The sequence below is a fragment of the Acanthaster planci genome, linkage group LG08 (assembly GCF_054643075.1).
Source record: "Acanthaster planci isolate LZ-2023a linkage group LG08, COTS_SCS, whole genome shotgun sequence".
Lineage (NCBI taxonomy): Eukaryota > Metazoa > Echinodermata > Asteroidea > Valvatida > Acanthasteridae > Acanthaster > Acanthaster planci.
In genome coordinates, this window is record NC_141784.1 from 20,499,604 (window position 1) to 20,516,797 (window position 17,194).

The 17,194-nt window shown below is 40.2% G+C and overlaps 1 protein-coding gene across 3 annotated transcripts in view; it reads right to left on the reverse strand.

The window, feature by feature from the left end:
• The window catches only part of LOC110977317 (uncharacterized), a 51,745-nt gene that overhangs the window by 32,808 nt on the left and 1,743 nt on the right, over positions 1–17,194 (reverse strand). For all 3 annotated transcript variants that reach the window (XM_022231370.2, XM_022231325.2, XM_022231316.2), the window contains exon 2: positions 10,521–10,872. The gene's annotated coding sequence lies outside the window, so the exon portion shown is untranslated. The remainder of the gene's footprint in view (positions 1–10,520; positions 10,873–17,194) is intronic.

Below are 17,194 nucleotides of genomic sequence, written 5' to 3' on the forward strand. Positions count from 1 at the left end.
TCAATGGGTTTAATTGGCAAATGAGACACTCCACATCTGCACATGGCAGACGGATAAAACCAGCATGTTATAAAAGCTTCCTGTATAGCCCATGTCTGAGCATTAATTTCAATTATTGGCATTTTTCAATTTTCAGTCAGTCTGACACCATTGCAAAAGTACCGGTATGTGTCACTTCAGAATTTTTTTACTGCCAACTATTTCATGAACTCCACAATTACATGAAAAAAATGTTCTCTTTGCTTGCCAGCCAAAGAAAATTCATATAACTAGTTCATTTGGTGGGAAAATATTTTCTGGATTTCAATTTTACCAAACATTCTGACATTAAAAAAACCCTGTCTAACATTCAGTTATGTTTGACAACAAATTGTAATTATCCAGCTTGCATTACTATGTTGTCTTGAACGGAAACATTTTTTTTGCTTTACCAAAGACAAGTGCAAAACTGTTTCCAAGAGTTTAAATTGAATTGCGCATTTTCCAAATGACAACCAGACAAGCTTTCTCAAGGAAGCGTCAGGGCATAAACACAGGGGCAACAACATGTGAACTTTTTATTTGTAGAAACTGTCACATCAAAAGAGGTCCAAAATAATGTTTTAAACATTGCAGAAGTCCAGACAAGTGGTATTTCCACGGCAATACTTGATAACTTCATGTACATGTGCAGCATGCCATGAATTTTGATTTTTCCATTTCGAAGATCTGGAAGTGAGTTCAAACACTCTTCTTCCAAGAACTGTACACAGAGTGAGGCATGTGAATTATCAATCTAAAAGATGTGTGGATTGTCATCGGATGGCAGGTCAAATATTCCAGGGATGACGGCCTATGTCTTTGCATCTTAACCTTTGGAGGGCTGTGCCATCGACCTTGCTTCTGATGCCACAGTACCGGTAGATCTAGATACCATCTCACCTGAATCAATGCTCATTTCCGTTCCTGGCATTGTGTTCCACATCTTTTCTGCCTGCAGCTATGAACTGCTTGCAAGCCCTTTTGTGATGATTGGTCCCTTCGCTGCGTGAAATTCCTTTGGACATTTTATTTCTATCTCAGCTTTTCACTTATGGTACGTAAAAAAATTTTACGGGACCGAGATGCCAAAAAATACGGTATGCCGGAAGTTGAATGATTGTTTCTGACAGTGTCCAGTGTGTCCAGCCAAAATTTCCCAACATCTTGCACAATTCACTCCTACCACAAATGTTACCTTACTGAATTCTGACGCCACATTTACCCTCCAAACTGTCCAAACCGCTCCAGCTCATGCTGTCTTTCTGTCTCTGCAAGCTGTTTGACATGGATTTAGATTACAGTCTTGCATGCCATCACATACAACATGCAGAGCATGTGGAATGGTTCCCTACTGCCAAATATGAAAACACATGAATTATGCAGCAAGATTAAAGGCACCATCTCAAGTCGCTTCACATTTACCTACATGTATGAGCACCATAAGCCAATTTGTGAGAAAGTTCTGAACTATTTCGTGGATCGTTTCTGTGCTTTACATGTTCAGTACGTGTATAATGTCATTCCACTTAACATTCTTAGTAGAAAAAAAAATATCAGTTTAAAAATTAAAAAGGATGAGACATGTCAGGGCTTAACTTACGAAGTACCTAAAGGAGGAAAATTTCGGGAGTCAAGAAAGCCTACCCAACAAGTCACACCATTCAAATTGCGCACACGGTATTCTACAAATATGTACACGGTATATATTCATCAATAAACGAACTGTATAAGCACTGCCCTGACATCGTCCCCACCACTTTCAGAAATTTGGACACTCAGTTCATAAAAATATTCATCATGTGTGGCAATTCACATGTAGGTTTCCTGGCTGCGCTCTGATGGACTGAACCCAACAAACTCAGTGCCGATGAGGATCGCCAAGTGACCATCAGAATGAATTATATGACCCTCGATCATTCCCCCTTGACTGAGTCTTGTAACCGCTTGACCTTTTAGCTGTGGAATATTAACTTCACTGCTGAGGATAAAAAAACAGGCCAGTTGTTATCAGAAGCTGTTTATGTTGTGAGCCAATCTGCTGCCCAACCTTGTACAAACTATCTACATGTGCTTTCTTGTACATGTACACTGAACATGTAGACCCCAATGTACCAGTGCAGTATGTACATCATACATGTACACATGTACATCATGTTGTGCACGCTGATGATTTGCATGACACTAACGCAACAATCAAAACAATTGACCACAGTGTAGGGTACATGCATCTGTACCACAAGACGGTTTTCATTAGACAACCAAGTACCTGTCTACTGTTGTGAGTTTTTCTCTGAAATTGAAACATGAACAGAGATAAGCATTACAGCTGAGTTAAAAAAAAAATGCAGGCAATCATTCAACATTGCAATCTTCATGGCGTCAAATCGTTGCACTGTTCTCTATTGAGCCTGGACGGATGGGTGAAACCATGGTGAAACCTTCACAGCCCAATTCTGTGAAACATTCCTTTCCATCTCACAGAAACAGCTGAACGTAGCGTGCATGCATGCCAATGCAAATGAGGGGGAAATGAGCCATGTTTTATTCAGGGTGTTTAAATGAGCTTGGACAGTAGAGTACATTGTAACATGGGTTGCTAGGGAAATGTTATGAGAGGACAGCTGGGCCTGTTCACCAGCTGCCTGATCTGCTGGTAGTCAACGGGGCTTTTTCTTTCGTTTTCAATTTCGTTAGTCATTTGTGTATTCTGAAGAGCAGTCCTTACAAAAATGCTGATGGGGAAAAAAATTTAGTTGTTCACAATTTGGTTTGGAGCAGTTCCACATTTTTAACGCAATAGCTCCATGTTATTTAGCTGTTTTACCTGGCCTGTTTAATTTGTGCTATTTTATAATTAGGGATTTTAAATGTACATGTGTCGAGGATAATCATATGATTTTAAATGTTGTAATATGATTCAGGATCAAGTTTTTGTTTGTAAAGCCATTGTGGAATCTTTAATTCATAATATGCCATCAACAGTTAAATGTGTAGGGTCCTTGCAGTGTTTTAAATCTTTACTAAAAATGCACCTTTTCAAGTCTTGAAAGTTTTAATCAGAATTCATGTATGTTCGTTTTCAGTAGTTTTGACATTGCTGGTATTTATTGCTAGTTCTAAGGTACATGTAAATGTCAAGGTATTGGACATTGCTTCAACTCTTTTAGCTGGCCTGCTTAATTTGTGCTATTCTATAATTAGGGATTTTAAATGCACATGTGTAGATTATAATCATATGATTTTAAGTGTTGTAATATGATTAAGGATCAAGTTTTTGTTTGTAAAGTGCATTGAGGGATCTCTAATTCATTATGCGCTATATAAATGCAGTTTTATTATTATTGAAGGTTCCAACTGAAATGGAAATGTGGATAAACAAAAAAAGACATGAGAATTGAAGAAATAGGCAATCTGGAAATCCGCTCTTTATAACAGTATTTCGCTACAACAGAATTCTTTATAACCGAGTCCACTGTAATAGCAAACTGCACACATTCTGGTAAACAGTTGGACTCTTGTTTATTTGTGGCGTGCCTAAATCCCACATTAAACACAGTCAGTTTACCAGTGCAGTCAGCATCCTAACAGCTTCCAACAAACACTGGTGTCAGAGTCAAGCTGATTGGGAAGTGGACTGGGTTGAGATAATGTAGTTGACTGATCAAGCGAATCTGTCTCTGAGAAACGGCCAATTGGGACGCATGTTGGTCCCGGTATGGTTACATGTATCCTGAGCTTTAATACATTTGCCTGTATAGGAAATTAATACGTGTACACTGCATATGGTGGTTGTGTAATTGCTGGCCTGTACCGTGTACATGTACAATGCGCTTTGGCCAACCACATCTTTGACAGATTAAGCCAATGGAGTGAATGAACCCAGGACATGCACGAGTAGTAGGGTCCTTGAGCAGTGCAAAGCCCTCTCCAATGAGGTAATTCTGAGCAGGAGATGCACGGAAGGAACTGAGATTGCGTGAGGGGGAACGAGTTCCCGGTGATTTATAAATCATTTTTCCCTGTCAAAATGTCAACAAACGATCTGGTAGGAGAGACATAAACACAGCACAGCATTACAAGGATTCCGGTGGGTTTGGGGCAGAGAGTGCTCCCGCCGCCATTTCAACCTTCCCCTTGCCACTGCGGATTGTCATGTACCATGATGAATATTTATCACTGGGAAATTTCGACGGCAGGTGCAGTGGCGTGATGATGCATGGTGACAGGCCGCAAGACCAGCTAGGCCGTAAGAAAGGTTCCAAAGAATCCTGCAACACTTTATCATATCTGGATATGCAGGAACATGTAGCAGTTTTGCAGGGATTTGATTTGTGATGCATACTGTGGATTTGTGTCTCTCATCGGTGGATGAATTGCTAAACAGAGGACAGATTTTATCCAAGCCATGGGGTCACAAGCTTGTCAAGATTGGAAAATCAAGAAATGTATACATACTGCATATTTTTAGCAGATGGTGAAATACAAATATATTCCTTTCAATTGTCACCTTTGCTCATCCTGGAGACTTCTTACTCCAAAAAGCAATCCAAAAAAAAATACATATTTCAGATGATTCCTGAGGTTGGAACAACGTGGCAGGAACCAGAAATTACGAGTTACAAAATCCTCATCCAAACCCCACAACCATTCACATGAATCACAAGTCGGATGGTGAGACCACATTCTTTGCCTGTTTCCCTTTGATGCGCCGGAGATGAATCGTAATGAAACCTGTCACATTCGTTTGAGGTTCAGGGCTTGGGGGAAATTCTAGCATGGTAAAAGACACCACAGAGGAAATACCAAGCTACCGTCAGAACACAACAAAGATGTCAGTGACTTTGATCTTGTGAGCTATTCCCTGGCCGAATGCAATAAATCTACCCACAAGTAAATGGACTGACGAATTCAACAGCATCAAGGAATCTATCTTCATAGAATCTGCACAGCAGAATTGGAGTAAATGTTACTGACTCCAAGCACAAACAAAGAGGACACTTTCTAGCCCAGCAGAGAAGGCAACCAAACAGTGCCAACATTTATCCTAGTAGGTCCGTGTGTGTTATAGAAGTGCCATCCCTTGAGAAATCAAGGTGTGAAGGCAGCATGTACATGTAAGCACACTGCAGACTGAGTGTGACTTTTGTTTGAGTTTAGAGTGTCAAACTGATTTTGTGAGTTTCTTTGAAACTCAAAAAGTCAACTCAAAACTCAACTCAAATCTCAAAGAAAAGAAACCCTCCAGCACACTTGCACCAGTAATGGGGTACCTCCAGTACCCATTATTTTAGACTTTCACAAGAGGATTTGAGAAGCACCGGTACATGTACACATTTAAGAGATATCAGTTTGGAACAGACAGATCTAAAATTACTGGTGGTTTACCCTGTGAGTGGACTTATGCTGATATATATATGGACATTGTACATATTAGGAGTTATACACAGCTACATGTACTTAGAGAACAGGAAGAAAAAAGTGTAGTCAAGAAGGTTCTTGTGTCCACAGAACATGGCCATTGGGGCTGCTTGCCTGCAGGGCTATTTCAGTGCCCATGTGGAAATCATAATAGGCCTGAGTTTAATAGCGGTGACACCGCCATTATAATGCAGCTTATTAATTGACGGCAATATGGGCCCTTTAATTAAATCACTGTCAATGCTAATGAAATCCCTCACCTAATTAGATCTGTCACCGACACACTACTATGCATGCACATGTGTACTTAGGCTGCCATGTCTTGGCTCATCAGAATATCAACTCTTAAATGACGGGTGAAAAATATCCGCATTCTGGACTGGCCTTTTGTTGAAGAGTTTAAATGTATGATCCTGACTCTCTTCAGGATATCATACCAGAGGGGATTTGCTTTAAATTCACAACAATTTGGAGTATTCAACCCTAGCTGAAGACTGCCCTCACCATCACGGAAGAGACAGGCTGGTGGGAAGTCTTCCAACTGGGTCGTCCATGCGCACCATGCACAGAAATTGGTGGCATATGCTCAGTGCGTCACGCATCAAATGTGTAAAAACACGTCCTCTCTTGTTCCTACTCGGAGCAGATATCAATACTAATTCTGATCAGACAAAATTTCACATGTATCTAATATGCAATGTACAGACATGTACATGTACATGTGGTCCGAGACTTAGGTCTGAAACTTCAGTTCAACAGAAAAGGTTTACATTAGCGTAACTGTGTGGTTGTAAAGTGCCAGTATTTATATAATCAGAAAAAAAGGACCTTAAAATTATGTTATGACCTAGTCAGGCTAATACATTGTACATTCCTGATGAATGGCTTGCGGGAGTTGCATTTTCTCGGGCATTTCAAACCATTAAGAAAAGGTACTGTGTTCTTGGGATTCCAAAATGGTGGTGTTTGTTCCTATGGTTATCATAATTTCTCATCACTTTTCTTGTTAGGAGATTCCAGACAGAACTGGAGGCATTAATTAAAAGCTGATTTGTTTTCTCAGCCGGAGCCAAAAATAAGGGTTGGTCACAAATGCGAACCACAGAATTCTACGGACACCACAGTTCCAACTTCAAAATCCAAACCACAACTGCACAGTGCCTGCAAATGCACATGAGGACACATAAACAGTATACATAAATGTAGTTTGACATGCTCCAAACACTCCAAGGAGGCAGAACCGACAAAACACTCCATCTTCAACTTGAAGGAGCCAGCATCCCTCCAAGTCTGCCTCGGCCACACAGACTGGTAGTCACTTGACCTTTGGTAATCAGGACTGGAGCTGACGGCATACTTTACCAGGTACCAGCCTACAGGAGGTGGCATTTCACCACAGACCCAAATCTGATTGGATTCCAGGAGACGCTGTCCAATACCCAGGGTTAAGTGGCCAGGACATGAAACCAACCCTGCTGAGTTAGTCTGCTTTCTTCCCTTCTCTTTCCATGACACGTAGGGCAGGCTCGTCTCCGAGGATGGACCTTATGTCGGTCATGATCCTCAAGGTGCAAGCTGAAAACTACTGAGAAAAATCTCAACCGTCATACGGTACGCTGCAGTTTAACTGCCGGCATCCTTCATTGTTTCAGACTCTTTAAGAACAGGAACATTTGCTTATTTGCTACTCGTCTCATTCCTGTGGCTTTTCCTTAAACATGAAAACGAAGGAAATAAACGTGGACAGGACATTTCCAACAGCAGGCTCTGTCAGTACTAACCGTAAGCACCCAAATAACAGGCCATGGTTAATGGCAGAAACAAAAATGGACATCCAACGGAAGTAAGTTCATTTTCTTGACAAAAATTCTGCCGTTTTGGAGGCAACGCCATAAAGGGTAAACAAAAGGGGTTGTCGCTAATTTGATGGAGGCAATTTTACTTGCCATTCAAAGTTAATCCACGTGGAAAATGGAATAGTTTGGAGACCATGTCCTAGCAGCGCCCCCGGGTGCATCAGAAGTGAGGCTCAGGCTTCAGTTTCTGTTTATGGAGTACAGCCATAGCCACAGCCAACAATGCCTGCCCTCAGGAAATGACATTATTCTGCATGCAATTTATGCAATTAAATGGACTAAAAATAAATGAAACTCCATTTTGCTGATCAGGGTGCCAATGCTGAAGAACAGCTCCAATGGAATTCCACACCTGACAGAACAAAACATGACAACATTCCTCTTGGAAGTCCAGAAACTAGACACAATGGCTCCAGTTTTAAATCATTTATAAGAAAATTATGCCAAATCTGTGACATTCAAAGACCAATTCATAAACCTGTTGAAATATCTAAATTAAGTGTTCAAACCATGATAAGAAAAAAAAGATGGCACTACAGCGTCGTTTTGATGGCCTCTATTCCACACAACTGTCACTCTTCCCTCCGTACTTGGCAGAATTCCTGCGTGATGCGACAGCCACGGAATACGCAAACTCAAAGATGAGATTGCCACGTGGTGCTGATGACAGCTTCGCACCTCACACGCTTGGCCCCTCAACGTTGTCAAGGCCGATGCGCGGTTCAATCCTGCCTGCTGTCAACCTGGTTGACTGGAGTCAACTTATTACATCAATCAGAGCACGACAGTGGTCATTTACAAGGTCATTCTGGTACACCTGCGTGAGTTTATATGAACATGTCGGTTGGATATTTATGGGCATGATGCAGCATTTCTGCTAGAAACAGGTGCTACAGTCCCTACTGCAAGTTGTTACGGCAGGATTTTACTCATTGAAATAAAATCTCCGTTTACTTGTCTCTGGGTCATTCCATGAGGCTGGGGCACAATTTGTGACGGTGTCAGTTATTACATGGGTTCTGTAAAAAGGAACAGCTACACGCATTTCCCTGCATGTGGATTCCAACTTGACATTGTTAATACATCTTGCAAGGCAGACTACAGAGGTGTGTGTCATTTTTGCAGAGTAAAGGGCCTACTCTACAGGTCACGACAGGTGGTAAAAGGTACCCATGTAACAAGGACGCCATCACAAATTGTGCCCCAACGTCATGGACCAACCCATCAAATAAAAGTGATAAAAATTGAAGCATGAAGTACTATGTCACAGTCAACACACATTTTTTTTTAGTTGGCAAATAAAAATCCCATGTATTTTTCTTCATGTACATGTACTTAACCCCTGAATGACATCGGGATTATATCCTGTGTTGGTCAAACTGATAAAGGAACATGCACACCCACACTGTAGAGTGGTTTGGAAAATGCACACCCCATTATTTAAACACAGGAAGCACTATCAATGAATGTATGCAATGTACTGTAAATGGGTACAGGATCTTTCTTTGGGAAAGATTTTATTCTGATCAGGGTGGCGATATGGGAACTTCTCAATACAGTTTATACATACCTACCTGTGATCCCCACAGTAACTGTTACATGTACATGAGTCCTACAATACACATTTGGGGACCCTAAACATGGGCAACAAGATCATGTGTCTTTGTGATATTTGCCTGAGCTGTGGCAAATTTTGCCACACATCAAATCACACTGTTTGTGACATGAGCACACATACATGTACATGTATGAACAACAACAAAGGAAAGCCTTTGGCGAAGTTCTCTTGAATGGTTTGTGACTTGACACTGGATAATTACATTTGATTTGAGAGAATCCGTGGGGACTTTTGAAAACTAAAGGACACGAGCTTATCACATTTCAGAATTTGACAGACTTTGCTCCATTTAAAGATGTTTCTTTCATTTTTGTACAGAAAAGAACAAATTTTATATGGATAGAGAAGACTGCAGTTACATGTAATTTCGTCAACAATTTTAGTCGAAACGTTCCTTTTTGGCAGTGAAATTGGAACAAAGACCCATCTTTCAAAATCAAAAAATCTGCCCATTGATAGTTCAATAACATGCCATGTGACCAAAGCATTCATGGTAAAATGTGGAATTTCAATAAACTGTTTTGTTAAAAGCAAAGAGAAACCACATCACAACTTTCTTCGGCAGTATGAATCACTCATGCTCCCCGTTGGTTCTATTCTGAAAACAACAATTTGTCGGTCTCGACCCCCAAAACAGATAACACAGAGTACATGTATGTAAATAATAGTGCATGTGGTGAATTGTGCATGTGAGCACAGGTACATGTACCGGTATGCCATGGCCACATGCACTTAAGCTATGGTAGTTTGGGAACCTCAGAAAGAAATCCAGGGGAGAGGCTAATTCTATTAGGGCAATGGATGAAAATAGTCAGTCTACATAGCGGCATGCATAGCACCTAAATGTGACAGCAGCCAACTTGCGTCAGCTAGCTACTTGGTGTGTTTCAGCGGCTTGTGGTTTCCCTAACCGTGCAGAGTCTGGCCGGAATTCAGAATGCGGTTAAATAAATGTATTTAACTCTTGCTGGAAAATTCTTTTACTGCAGTTAATGGGATACTGATATTTGCAAGCATTTGGGGGAAGGGGGGTTTCTGGTATGGGGTATTTGGGATTCTCATTTGGGCGCAGGCTTGTAAGTTTCATATCCACTCACACTTTACATATATGTAGGTTAAAGTTTTGGGTTTTCTAATCAATAATTTGATGACTGTACCAGATCTGAACAAATTGAAGTTGTGCAAAGTTAACAACACATCTGCCACATCTGACCTGACTTGAATAATTTCACTTCAGTTTAAATTGAATTCTAAGGAACTGTGAGCTTCATCCAAAGTAACAAAAGTTTTTGTTTTTCTGTTCCTCAATAATCTTTAACATACCAACCTCACGTACATGTACCATACAACCAGTTAGACCTCAAACCATTAAGAAACACAGATACAAGTCATCCAACACCATCATCCATTCCCTTCAATTTAACTTCAATTACACCCAGTGTAAATTAAGTCCTGAATACAAAAATGAATGACGCTCAAAGTTAACACACTAACGGCTTTCTAACGATGTGAAATGTGAAAACTGCAAAAAAAAAAATTTAGCACAAATTGAGGGGGAAAAAAGGCAAATTAATAAAATCAAAGAGTGTGCTGAAATTTTTTCTCACCTGTGGGAAGAGCGATGTTTTCTGAATACCCACAGCTGTAAAACCATGAATGACAGCCAGCATCTGCTGTCCCCCTCTTTGTCTGGCTGTCCGTCACACCAGATCTAATGACCCCTACACCCGATCTTCTCATTTAGTGTTCCCTGTCCACTCTGCTTGCTGTCTGCTCCAGCCAGCCCAGCCACTGGTGAGGCCGGTCAGTTCCACAGCCTGGCTTGGGTCCTGTTGAGAGTTTCCCCAGCGCAGGGCACATGCATGCACATGTAACCTTTACCAGCTCACTGCAACTGAGTGGGTTGAAGTCCTTGAATGGAGAATTACAGCTACACGATCCTATGTGTGTGCCAGCGTGCTGAGAGAGAAGAGAAATGGAGAGAGGATATAAAAAAAAGTGAGCTCAGAGAAAAGGTCAGTGTGGGGGAAGTAAAAATGTCAAGGATGGACAGCAGCAGCAAAAGAGATGTTAAAAAAAAAAGTAAATAAATTGCAACTGTAAAAAAGACTGGAGATGAGGTTAAACGAGAGCCGACTTTGTCAGTTTAAATTTGTCTGGACTTTGGGCACAAGGAAAGCCGAAATAGTCGGGGAGTCCTCCATCATTGTTCACAACAGTTGCCCAGGAATCCGTAAATTGATCTCAGACGTGTCGCTTGAGGGCGCCACTCCATAAAGGCGGGAAGACATTTTGAGAGCTTCAGATGGAATTCCAAGACTCTTGCAAGAGCTATTACTGTTATATAATATGGACCGTATATTTTCAAGTTTGGAGCTACATGTATGCAGTACAAAAGAGACCACTCCATTCAAATCAGAAAGACTACTGTACCGGTACTTGAGTGGTGACTGCAATAAAACACCAACTCACAAGAGACAATTGGACAGAAAAACATCCTCAAAGACTTTCATACAAATGCAATGTTTCATTAGGATGCCTGCAGATATTTTTTTATTCTCCCACAAATAAACTTACTCTAGCCAGAAAATGAAACCTAAAATGATCCCCCCCCAAAAAAAAACAGGTACATGTATGTTGTACCGTTCACTTATGTTATTAACAGACTTCACTGCCATTCAATTATTACAGGTTAAAGTCTTCCTGAGTTGCAGCCACAATATTTCACAATTGGCACAAACAAAAGGAAAAGTTCAAAAATGACAGCAGAAAAATGGGGTATCCATACATGTATACTGGCGGAACTCAACTCTAGCCATCTGTGAGTGCCCGACAACTGCAATGTTGATAAATTATTGCCATTAGCAGTACCATCACACACCGCTGTGTGTGGGCGGGCATTCCTGGAAGAGCCCACTCATTCATTGGCCAGTGTACTGGCAATTGATTTATAAATATTCACCGGTTAAAGTGCAAGGGGAAATATCCAATTTGATTGATGTCATTAATTAATGATTTGGGTGACGAGCAGCTGTATATGTGCCACACCAGTGATACCCAGCTGCAGAAACTGTCCTTCACTGCATAAGTAGAGCACATGCATGTGCAAGCACCACATACATGTACATGTGCACTGTAAACTGCACATGGAACTGTGCATGAGCATGTACATAAGCAGTGTAGCCATTGGGTATGTAGTACACATTACATCATATATCATGCAGCCAATAAATGCATACATGTACATGTGCAGCAAATTAACTTACAGTATTGCCAGGATTTTCTTCAAGAATACAAATTCACGGCAAGTTTGCAAATTCCAATCTAACCAAAAATTGGAGCACACACAGAAGCCACACGCATTTTTTTAAAATTTGTTACATTCAAGATAACATTTGCAACTGTAACGGTAATTATTTTCTTTTCTATTTTTTAAAATCAACGTTAGACAATTTCTAACTCCTTGTTCCTCAATCAATTTGTGCTACATGTACCGGTAACTGTCATGATACAAGTATGTCTAGAAAAGACTTGGGAAGCTAGAATTCCAAACAGTCACAAATGATCACCCAAAATGTATATGGACACAGGATGTACATGTAGATTCAGGCTCGGGCCCCGCTCATTAAATATCCCAGCCCGCGCAAACGATTACCCAGTATGTTGCCACGGCAACAACCACAACACTAGCCCTTTGCTGCTGGGTGAGTACGGGTCGCAGGGAGCGGGTAATATGCATAATCACAACGCATCCCGGGCTCTGGCCGGTTCAGAGTCTCCCAAAGACGGCAAATCACAGACAAATGATCAAAACTTGCCAGTATGGACGACAAAAATGTATTGCATGAATATCTGATCTCCTTTCTCCTTGTGAATCAAATGCTCATAGACAGTAATTTGGGATCCTGTTATTAATTTCAACTGCAGCTGCCTTAGTCGTTTGTTACGTTCACAATATCTACGCAGCACCTTAAAGAACATTCAGCTCGTGTTGTGTAGATGTAAGGTACATGTCCATGTATCACCACAAGGTCCTTCGATTATGGGAGCAATCTCTCACTGTTAGGAAATCATGAAGGGGGGAGTCAAACAAAAATGTCATGAAATGCACAGGGAAATTGATGGCTATCAACCCTCTGCACTGGTGCTTGAGAGCGCTATTTCACAACATAATTACAATGCATTTCTTCCAGGTGGAAAGTGTAGAGTTCTTTAACTGCCCAAGAGTTTTCTTCTCAGTTGAAACACAATACACGTACAATGTCCTTGGTACGTGAACAATACCACAAAAGCACACTCTGAACAATTGACAACTTTTAGCCAAATGAGAGGAGTGTTTTCAGATGCAGTGAAAGATGAGAGCACGCGTACCAACTTTAAAAGAATGGTGGAGGTCAGCATGTATGTACATGCACATCTGTCATTCAGTTCCTTTTCATTTTAATTACTTGAAAAGAATTTATCCATCTTTTTTGCAGTTATTTGAAATTTCTTAGACTTCACCACAGGATGGCTAAATCACCTCATCTATCCCAACAATCAATGGTGGATCTGATAAGGAGGTAACAGAGCTATGCCGCGCCTCCAAGGAACCGTATAATAACAGCAGAGGGATGTTGTTGGTCGAGCGTGAAGAAACCCTCTGATGAAGCCTCATCCCTAGGCCATAAAAGGCTACTTATAAAAATTTCCTCCAAAATTTGGTCCTGGATCCGATTTTGCCAACAACCGTCATGTTTATTCATGATCCAAGCCCCTCCCATCACTGTTGCTCCTCCTCAGTCTGAAGCTGGTGATTTGTCCAGTCCAGGTGTCTACATGTATGGGTTGTCTTCTGGTAGGGCCTGTCCGTAAGGGGGAATTCTGCAATTTCTGACTGATTTGGCTCATTATACATGTAAATGTATGTTCAAATCATGGCTACAACTTTGTTGCCTTTACGGTTTGGAAAGGAGATGAGAATTCTGAAGCACTGTTTCTCCCAGAACATATGTAGAGACACGAAAACACCGCACATACTAAATGAACTTCTTGAGGTGCATCAAAGTTAACGTTCCCAATCCCATCTTAATAAGCATTGACTCAAATAAACAAATGCTTCAATTACCGTACGTGCTAGAAATGTTAACTTAAAGAAATGCATCTCTTAGACATACATCCACAAAAAACCTCCTCTAAGCAACAAGTTCATCTTCCTCTTCCATGGAGGACTGTAAAGTGTTTGATGAAGAATATCACTGAAGAAAGGCAATGGGAATTTGGATATCTGCACTCTTTTGACAGAGCAACACCATGAAAAAAAGCCCACTGGAACACTCTTTCAGCGATGGTACTGCACATTCTCGTATTTTCCATGTAAAATAATAAATATCCACATCATGGTGGCTTCTTTCCTAATAAGTGAGGGAAGAGTCCAAGTTAATTTCACACTTGGCTGCACATGTCATCCCGACCTCACAAACCAATGGATTACTGTTACAGGAATCTGGAAAGAAAAGGCTTAGCAGGGTGACCTAGGACTGACCTACATGTACATGTATGGTACATGTACAAGTACCCAACTTGTCCATTGTCGAGCAAGTGCATCAATTCATTAAGTCAATGTACAAATGATCATGTGGCTACGCTGGGTGTGCAATCTGAACCTGATTATTCTTATGCAAACATTTTCAATTTTTCATCAGTCCGTTACTTTTATTCCAAAAGGACAATTTGCGAGTAGCTATATTCCAAGGAAAATCCTCAAATCGAAACACTCCCTGATTTTTGATACAGGAACGTTTTCATAATGTACTAATGGGAATTACTGTTTGAATTTTATTTACCTCATTAAGGTACATGTACATGTACATGTGCATTATTTAATGCCTAAATGAATAACATGTGGAAGCTGGGAAATGGTTATGTTAACAATGCAAGCTGACATCTCATTTATTTCAACAACAAATGTAAGCAAACAACATGTCATGTGTTCAAAGCAGGTTACATGTACATGTACATGCACCGGTACATGTAAATGATTTGAGGTTCAAAACTACAATTGTTTGATTTTAATTAATATTTTATTTAGGACAGGTAAAACCAACCACTGGTAAGATTGCTCTGTTACACACATTTTATAAACCTAGGTACTTCATTCAACAAGTCAGCACATTTACTCTGGTACATCAATGCATGCATGAAATTTTAAAATCAAACTCTGGTTTTACTAGAAATCTTCAGTGCTTAATGAATGTTGTTTGCTTTGTACATGTACATGTATTCAATAAAGTGTTAGTCACAAGAACTGGAGGTAGCCTACCTATGTACATGTACATGATCATGTATATATCATGTACTGGTACGTTACACTGTACAGAGACTGTAGTTCCATGAAAGAACCACAAGCTCATTCTAACCCTCCCCCGTTTCATTAAAATAATGGGAATATCCCCCAAAACCAGTTACAAGCAGCGGTCAGGGATATTCAATGTACATGTGCATGTAGGTAGCTTATTCCATTACAAATAAAGGGTGTGACCAGCGTTAGCCAACAGTGTGGCACCTGTTACACCATCAAAAATTAACCTCAACCCTAAATCCCTACATGTACGGAAATTGCAAATACATGTACGCAACTGGCCTTATTCACAAGTCCACTACGTTTAATTGAAAGCAAGATTAACTTTTTATTCTGGTAAACACAGAACTAGAGAATAACACTGAGCTATTATATAAAAGTTATTGCAAATAAATGTCATTTATGTTGATTAATAATTTAAAGTTTGTGATAATCTAATTTTTTAGGCAATAATTAAAAAAAAAACATTGAAAAGGATTCTGGGCACACAGGGTCTATAGATTTCAATCTGATTAAATCATACTGTACTGAAAATGATTAGAGTTATGCATTCATATGTGTACCAGAATTTCTATCAATGTCAGATATTTTTCTCTGTGTAGTACTTTCATGTTAATTTGCATGTACAGTAATTTGAATATTACAGACAGGTTCTAAATTCTAATCTGACTTTGTAAAGTTGGTAATTTTCTATTTTTCCAACTGCGCATGCGGTACACGCAGACATGCTAGGCATCAGGCTGCCACTTCATGCACTCAAGCATGGGCACGACGTTTGGCACTTCTTTTATAAAGTTAGACAGCTCAACATGCTGTGACATGTGAGAGAAATCACCTGTTTATTTAGTCAGAATTGGTGTACATGTAAAGCACTTTGAACCGTTGGGCAAAGAGAAATCACACAACATAGCGTAATATTGAGATCAACATTTCAAACCAACTCAAAGTCTGCTAAATACCTTTAGGCAACGGTACATTCAAAGATATTGTCTGGAACAGCGCTCCAAGTACATGTAAATTGTAACATACAATGTTCTAGTAGATTTGATGTTTAACGATTTACCAATTTACCAATTCATTGATGGAAACCTCTAGTACGCAGTTCACACTTTCATAAACATCATTACACAGCATGTGCAAGGGAAAAACACTCATTCAGAATACATTCTTTAAGTCTTAGCGAAAAAGCCAAAAGGTGACGATTAACATTTCCAAATGGAATCCTGCTTTTCCTTTCAAGTCATTTGGCTCTGCTAAAGCATTAGTTTCCTGCTCTGTAACTACAAATTTCTCTTAGAGGAAAATTTATCGAGGGACCTTCTCAGGTTTCTGAAATTCTCAAGCTTACAGAGACTCACCCATGCCTGAAAGTGGACAACCTGGCTTTGTGAAGAACATGTGCAATGAATCAGTCTCACTGATCATGAGGGAATGGCATTCAAGTCTCACTGTCGGTCAATTTTGCATGACGTACAGTAAACTAAAGACAAGTTGGGGCCCAGAATACCCCAACGCTTCTCAAATAGTCCAGAGTACTGGTGGACTTGATGGAATCCTACCATATCTTGGCACCAGCATGGGGCTAATTTCCAAGGATTCTTATGGCATCATGTGCTTTTCAACTGTACTGGTAAGTAAATTTGCAATTTACATGTACATGCAGCATGCATTGTTTTAATTTGTAGGCTATGCCAGAAATCAAAAAGGCTGTGTTATTTATCATTCATGGGTAAAGTTTACCACAAATGATGGATGTGCTATACAATTTAAGTTCCACACTACACATATAGGTCACTCCTTGAAAGAGTGTCAGACAATCCCAAGGAGTCCCATACTTTCCATGTATACATGTACATGTAGTCTAGGGGTAGTCTCTGATTTCATGCCCCCTTTTTAAAACCAATCTTCCCCGGTCATGAATAAGAAATAAAAACTAAGCAA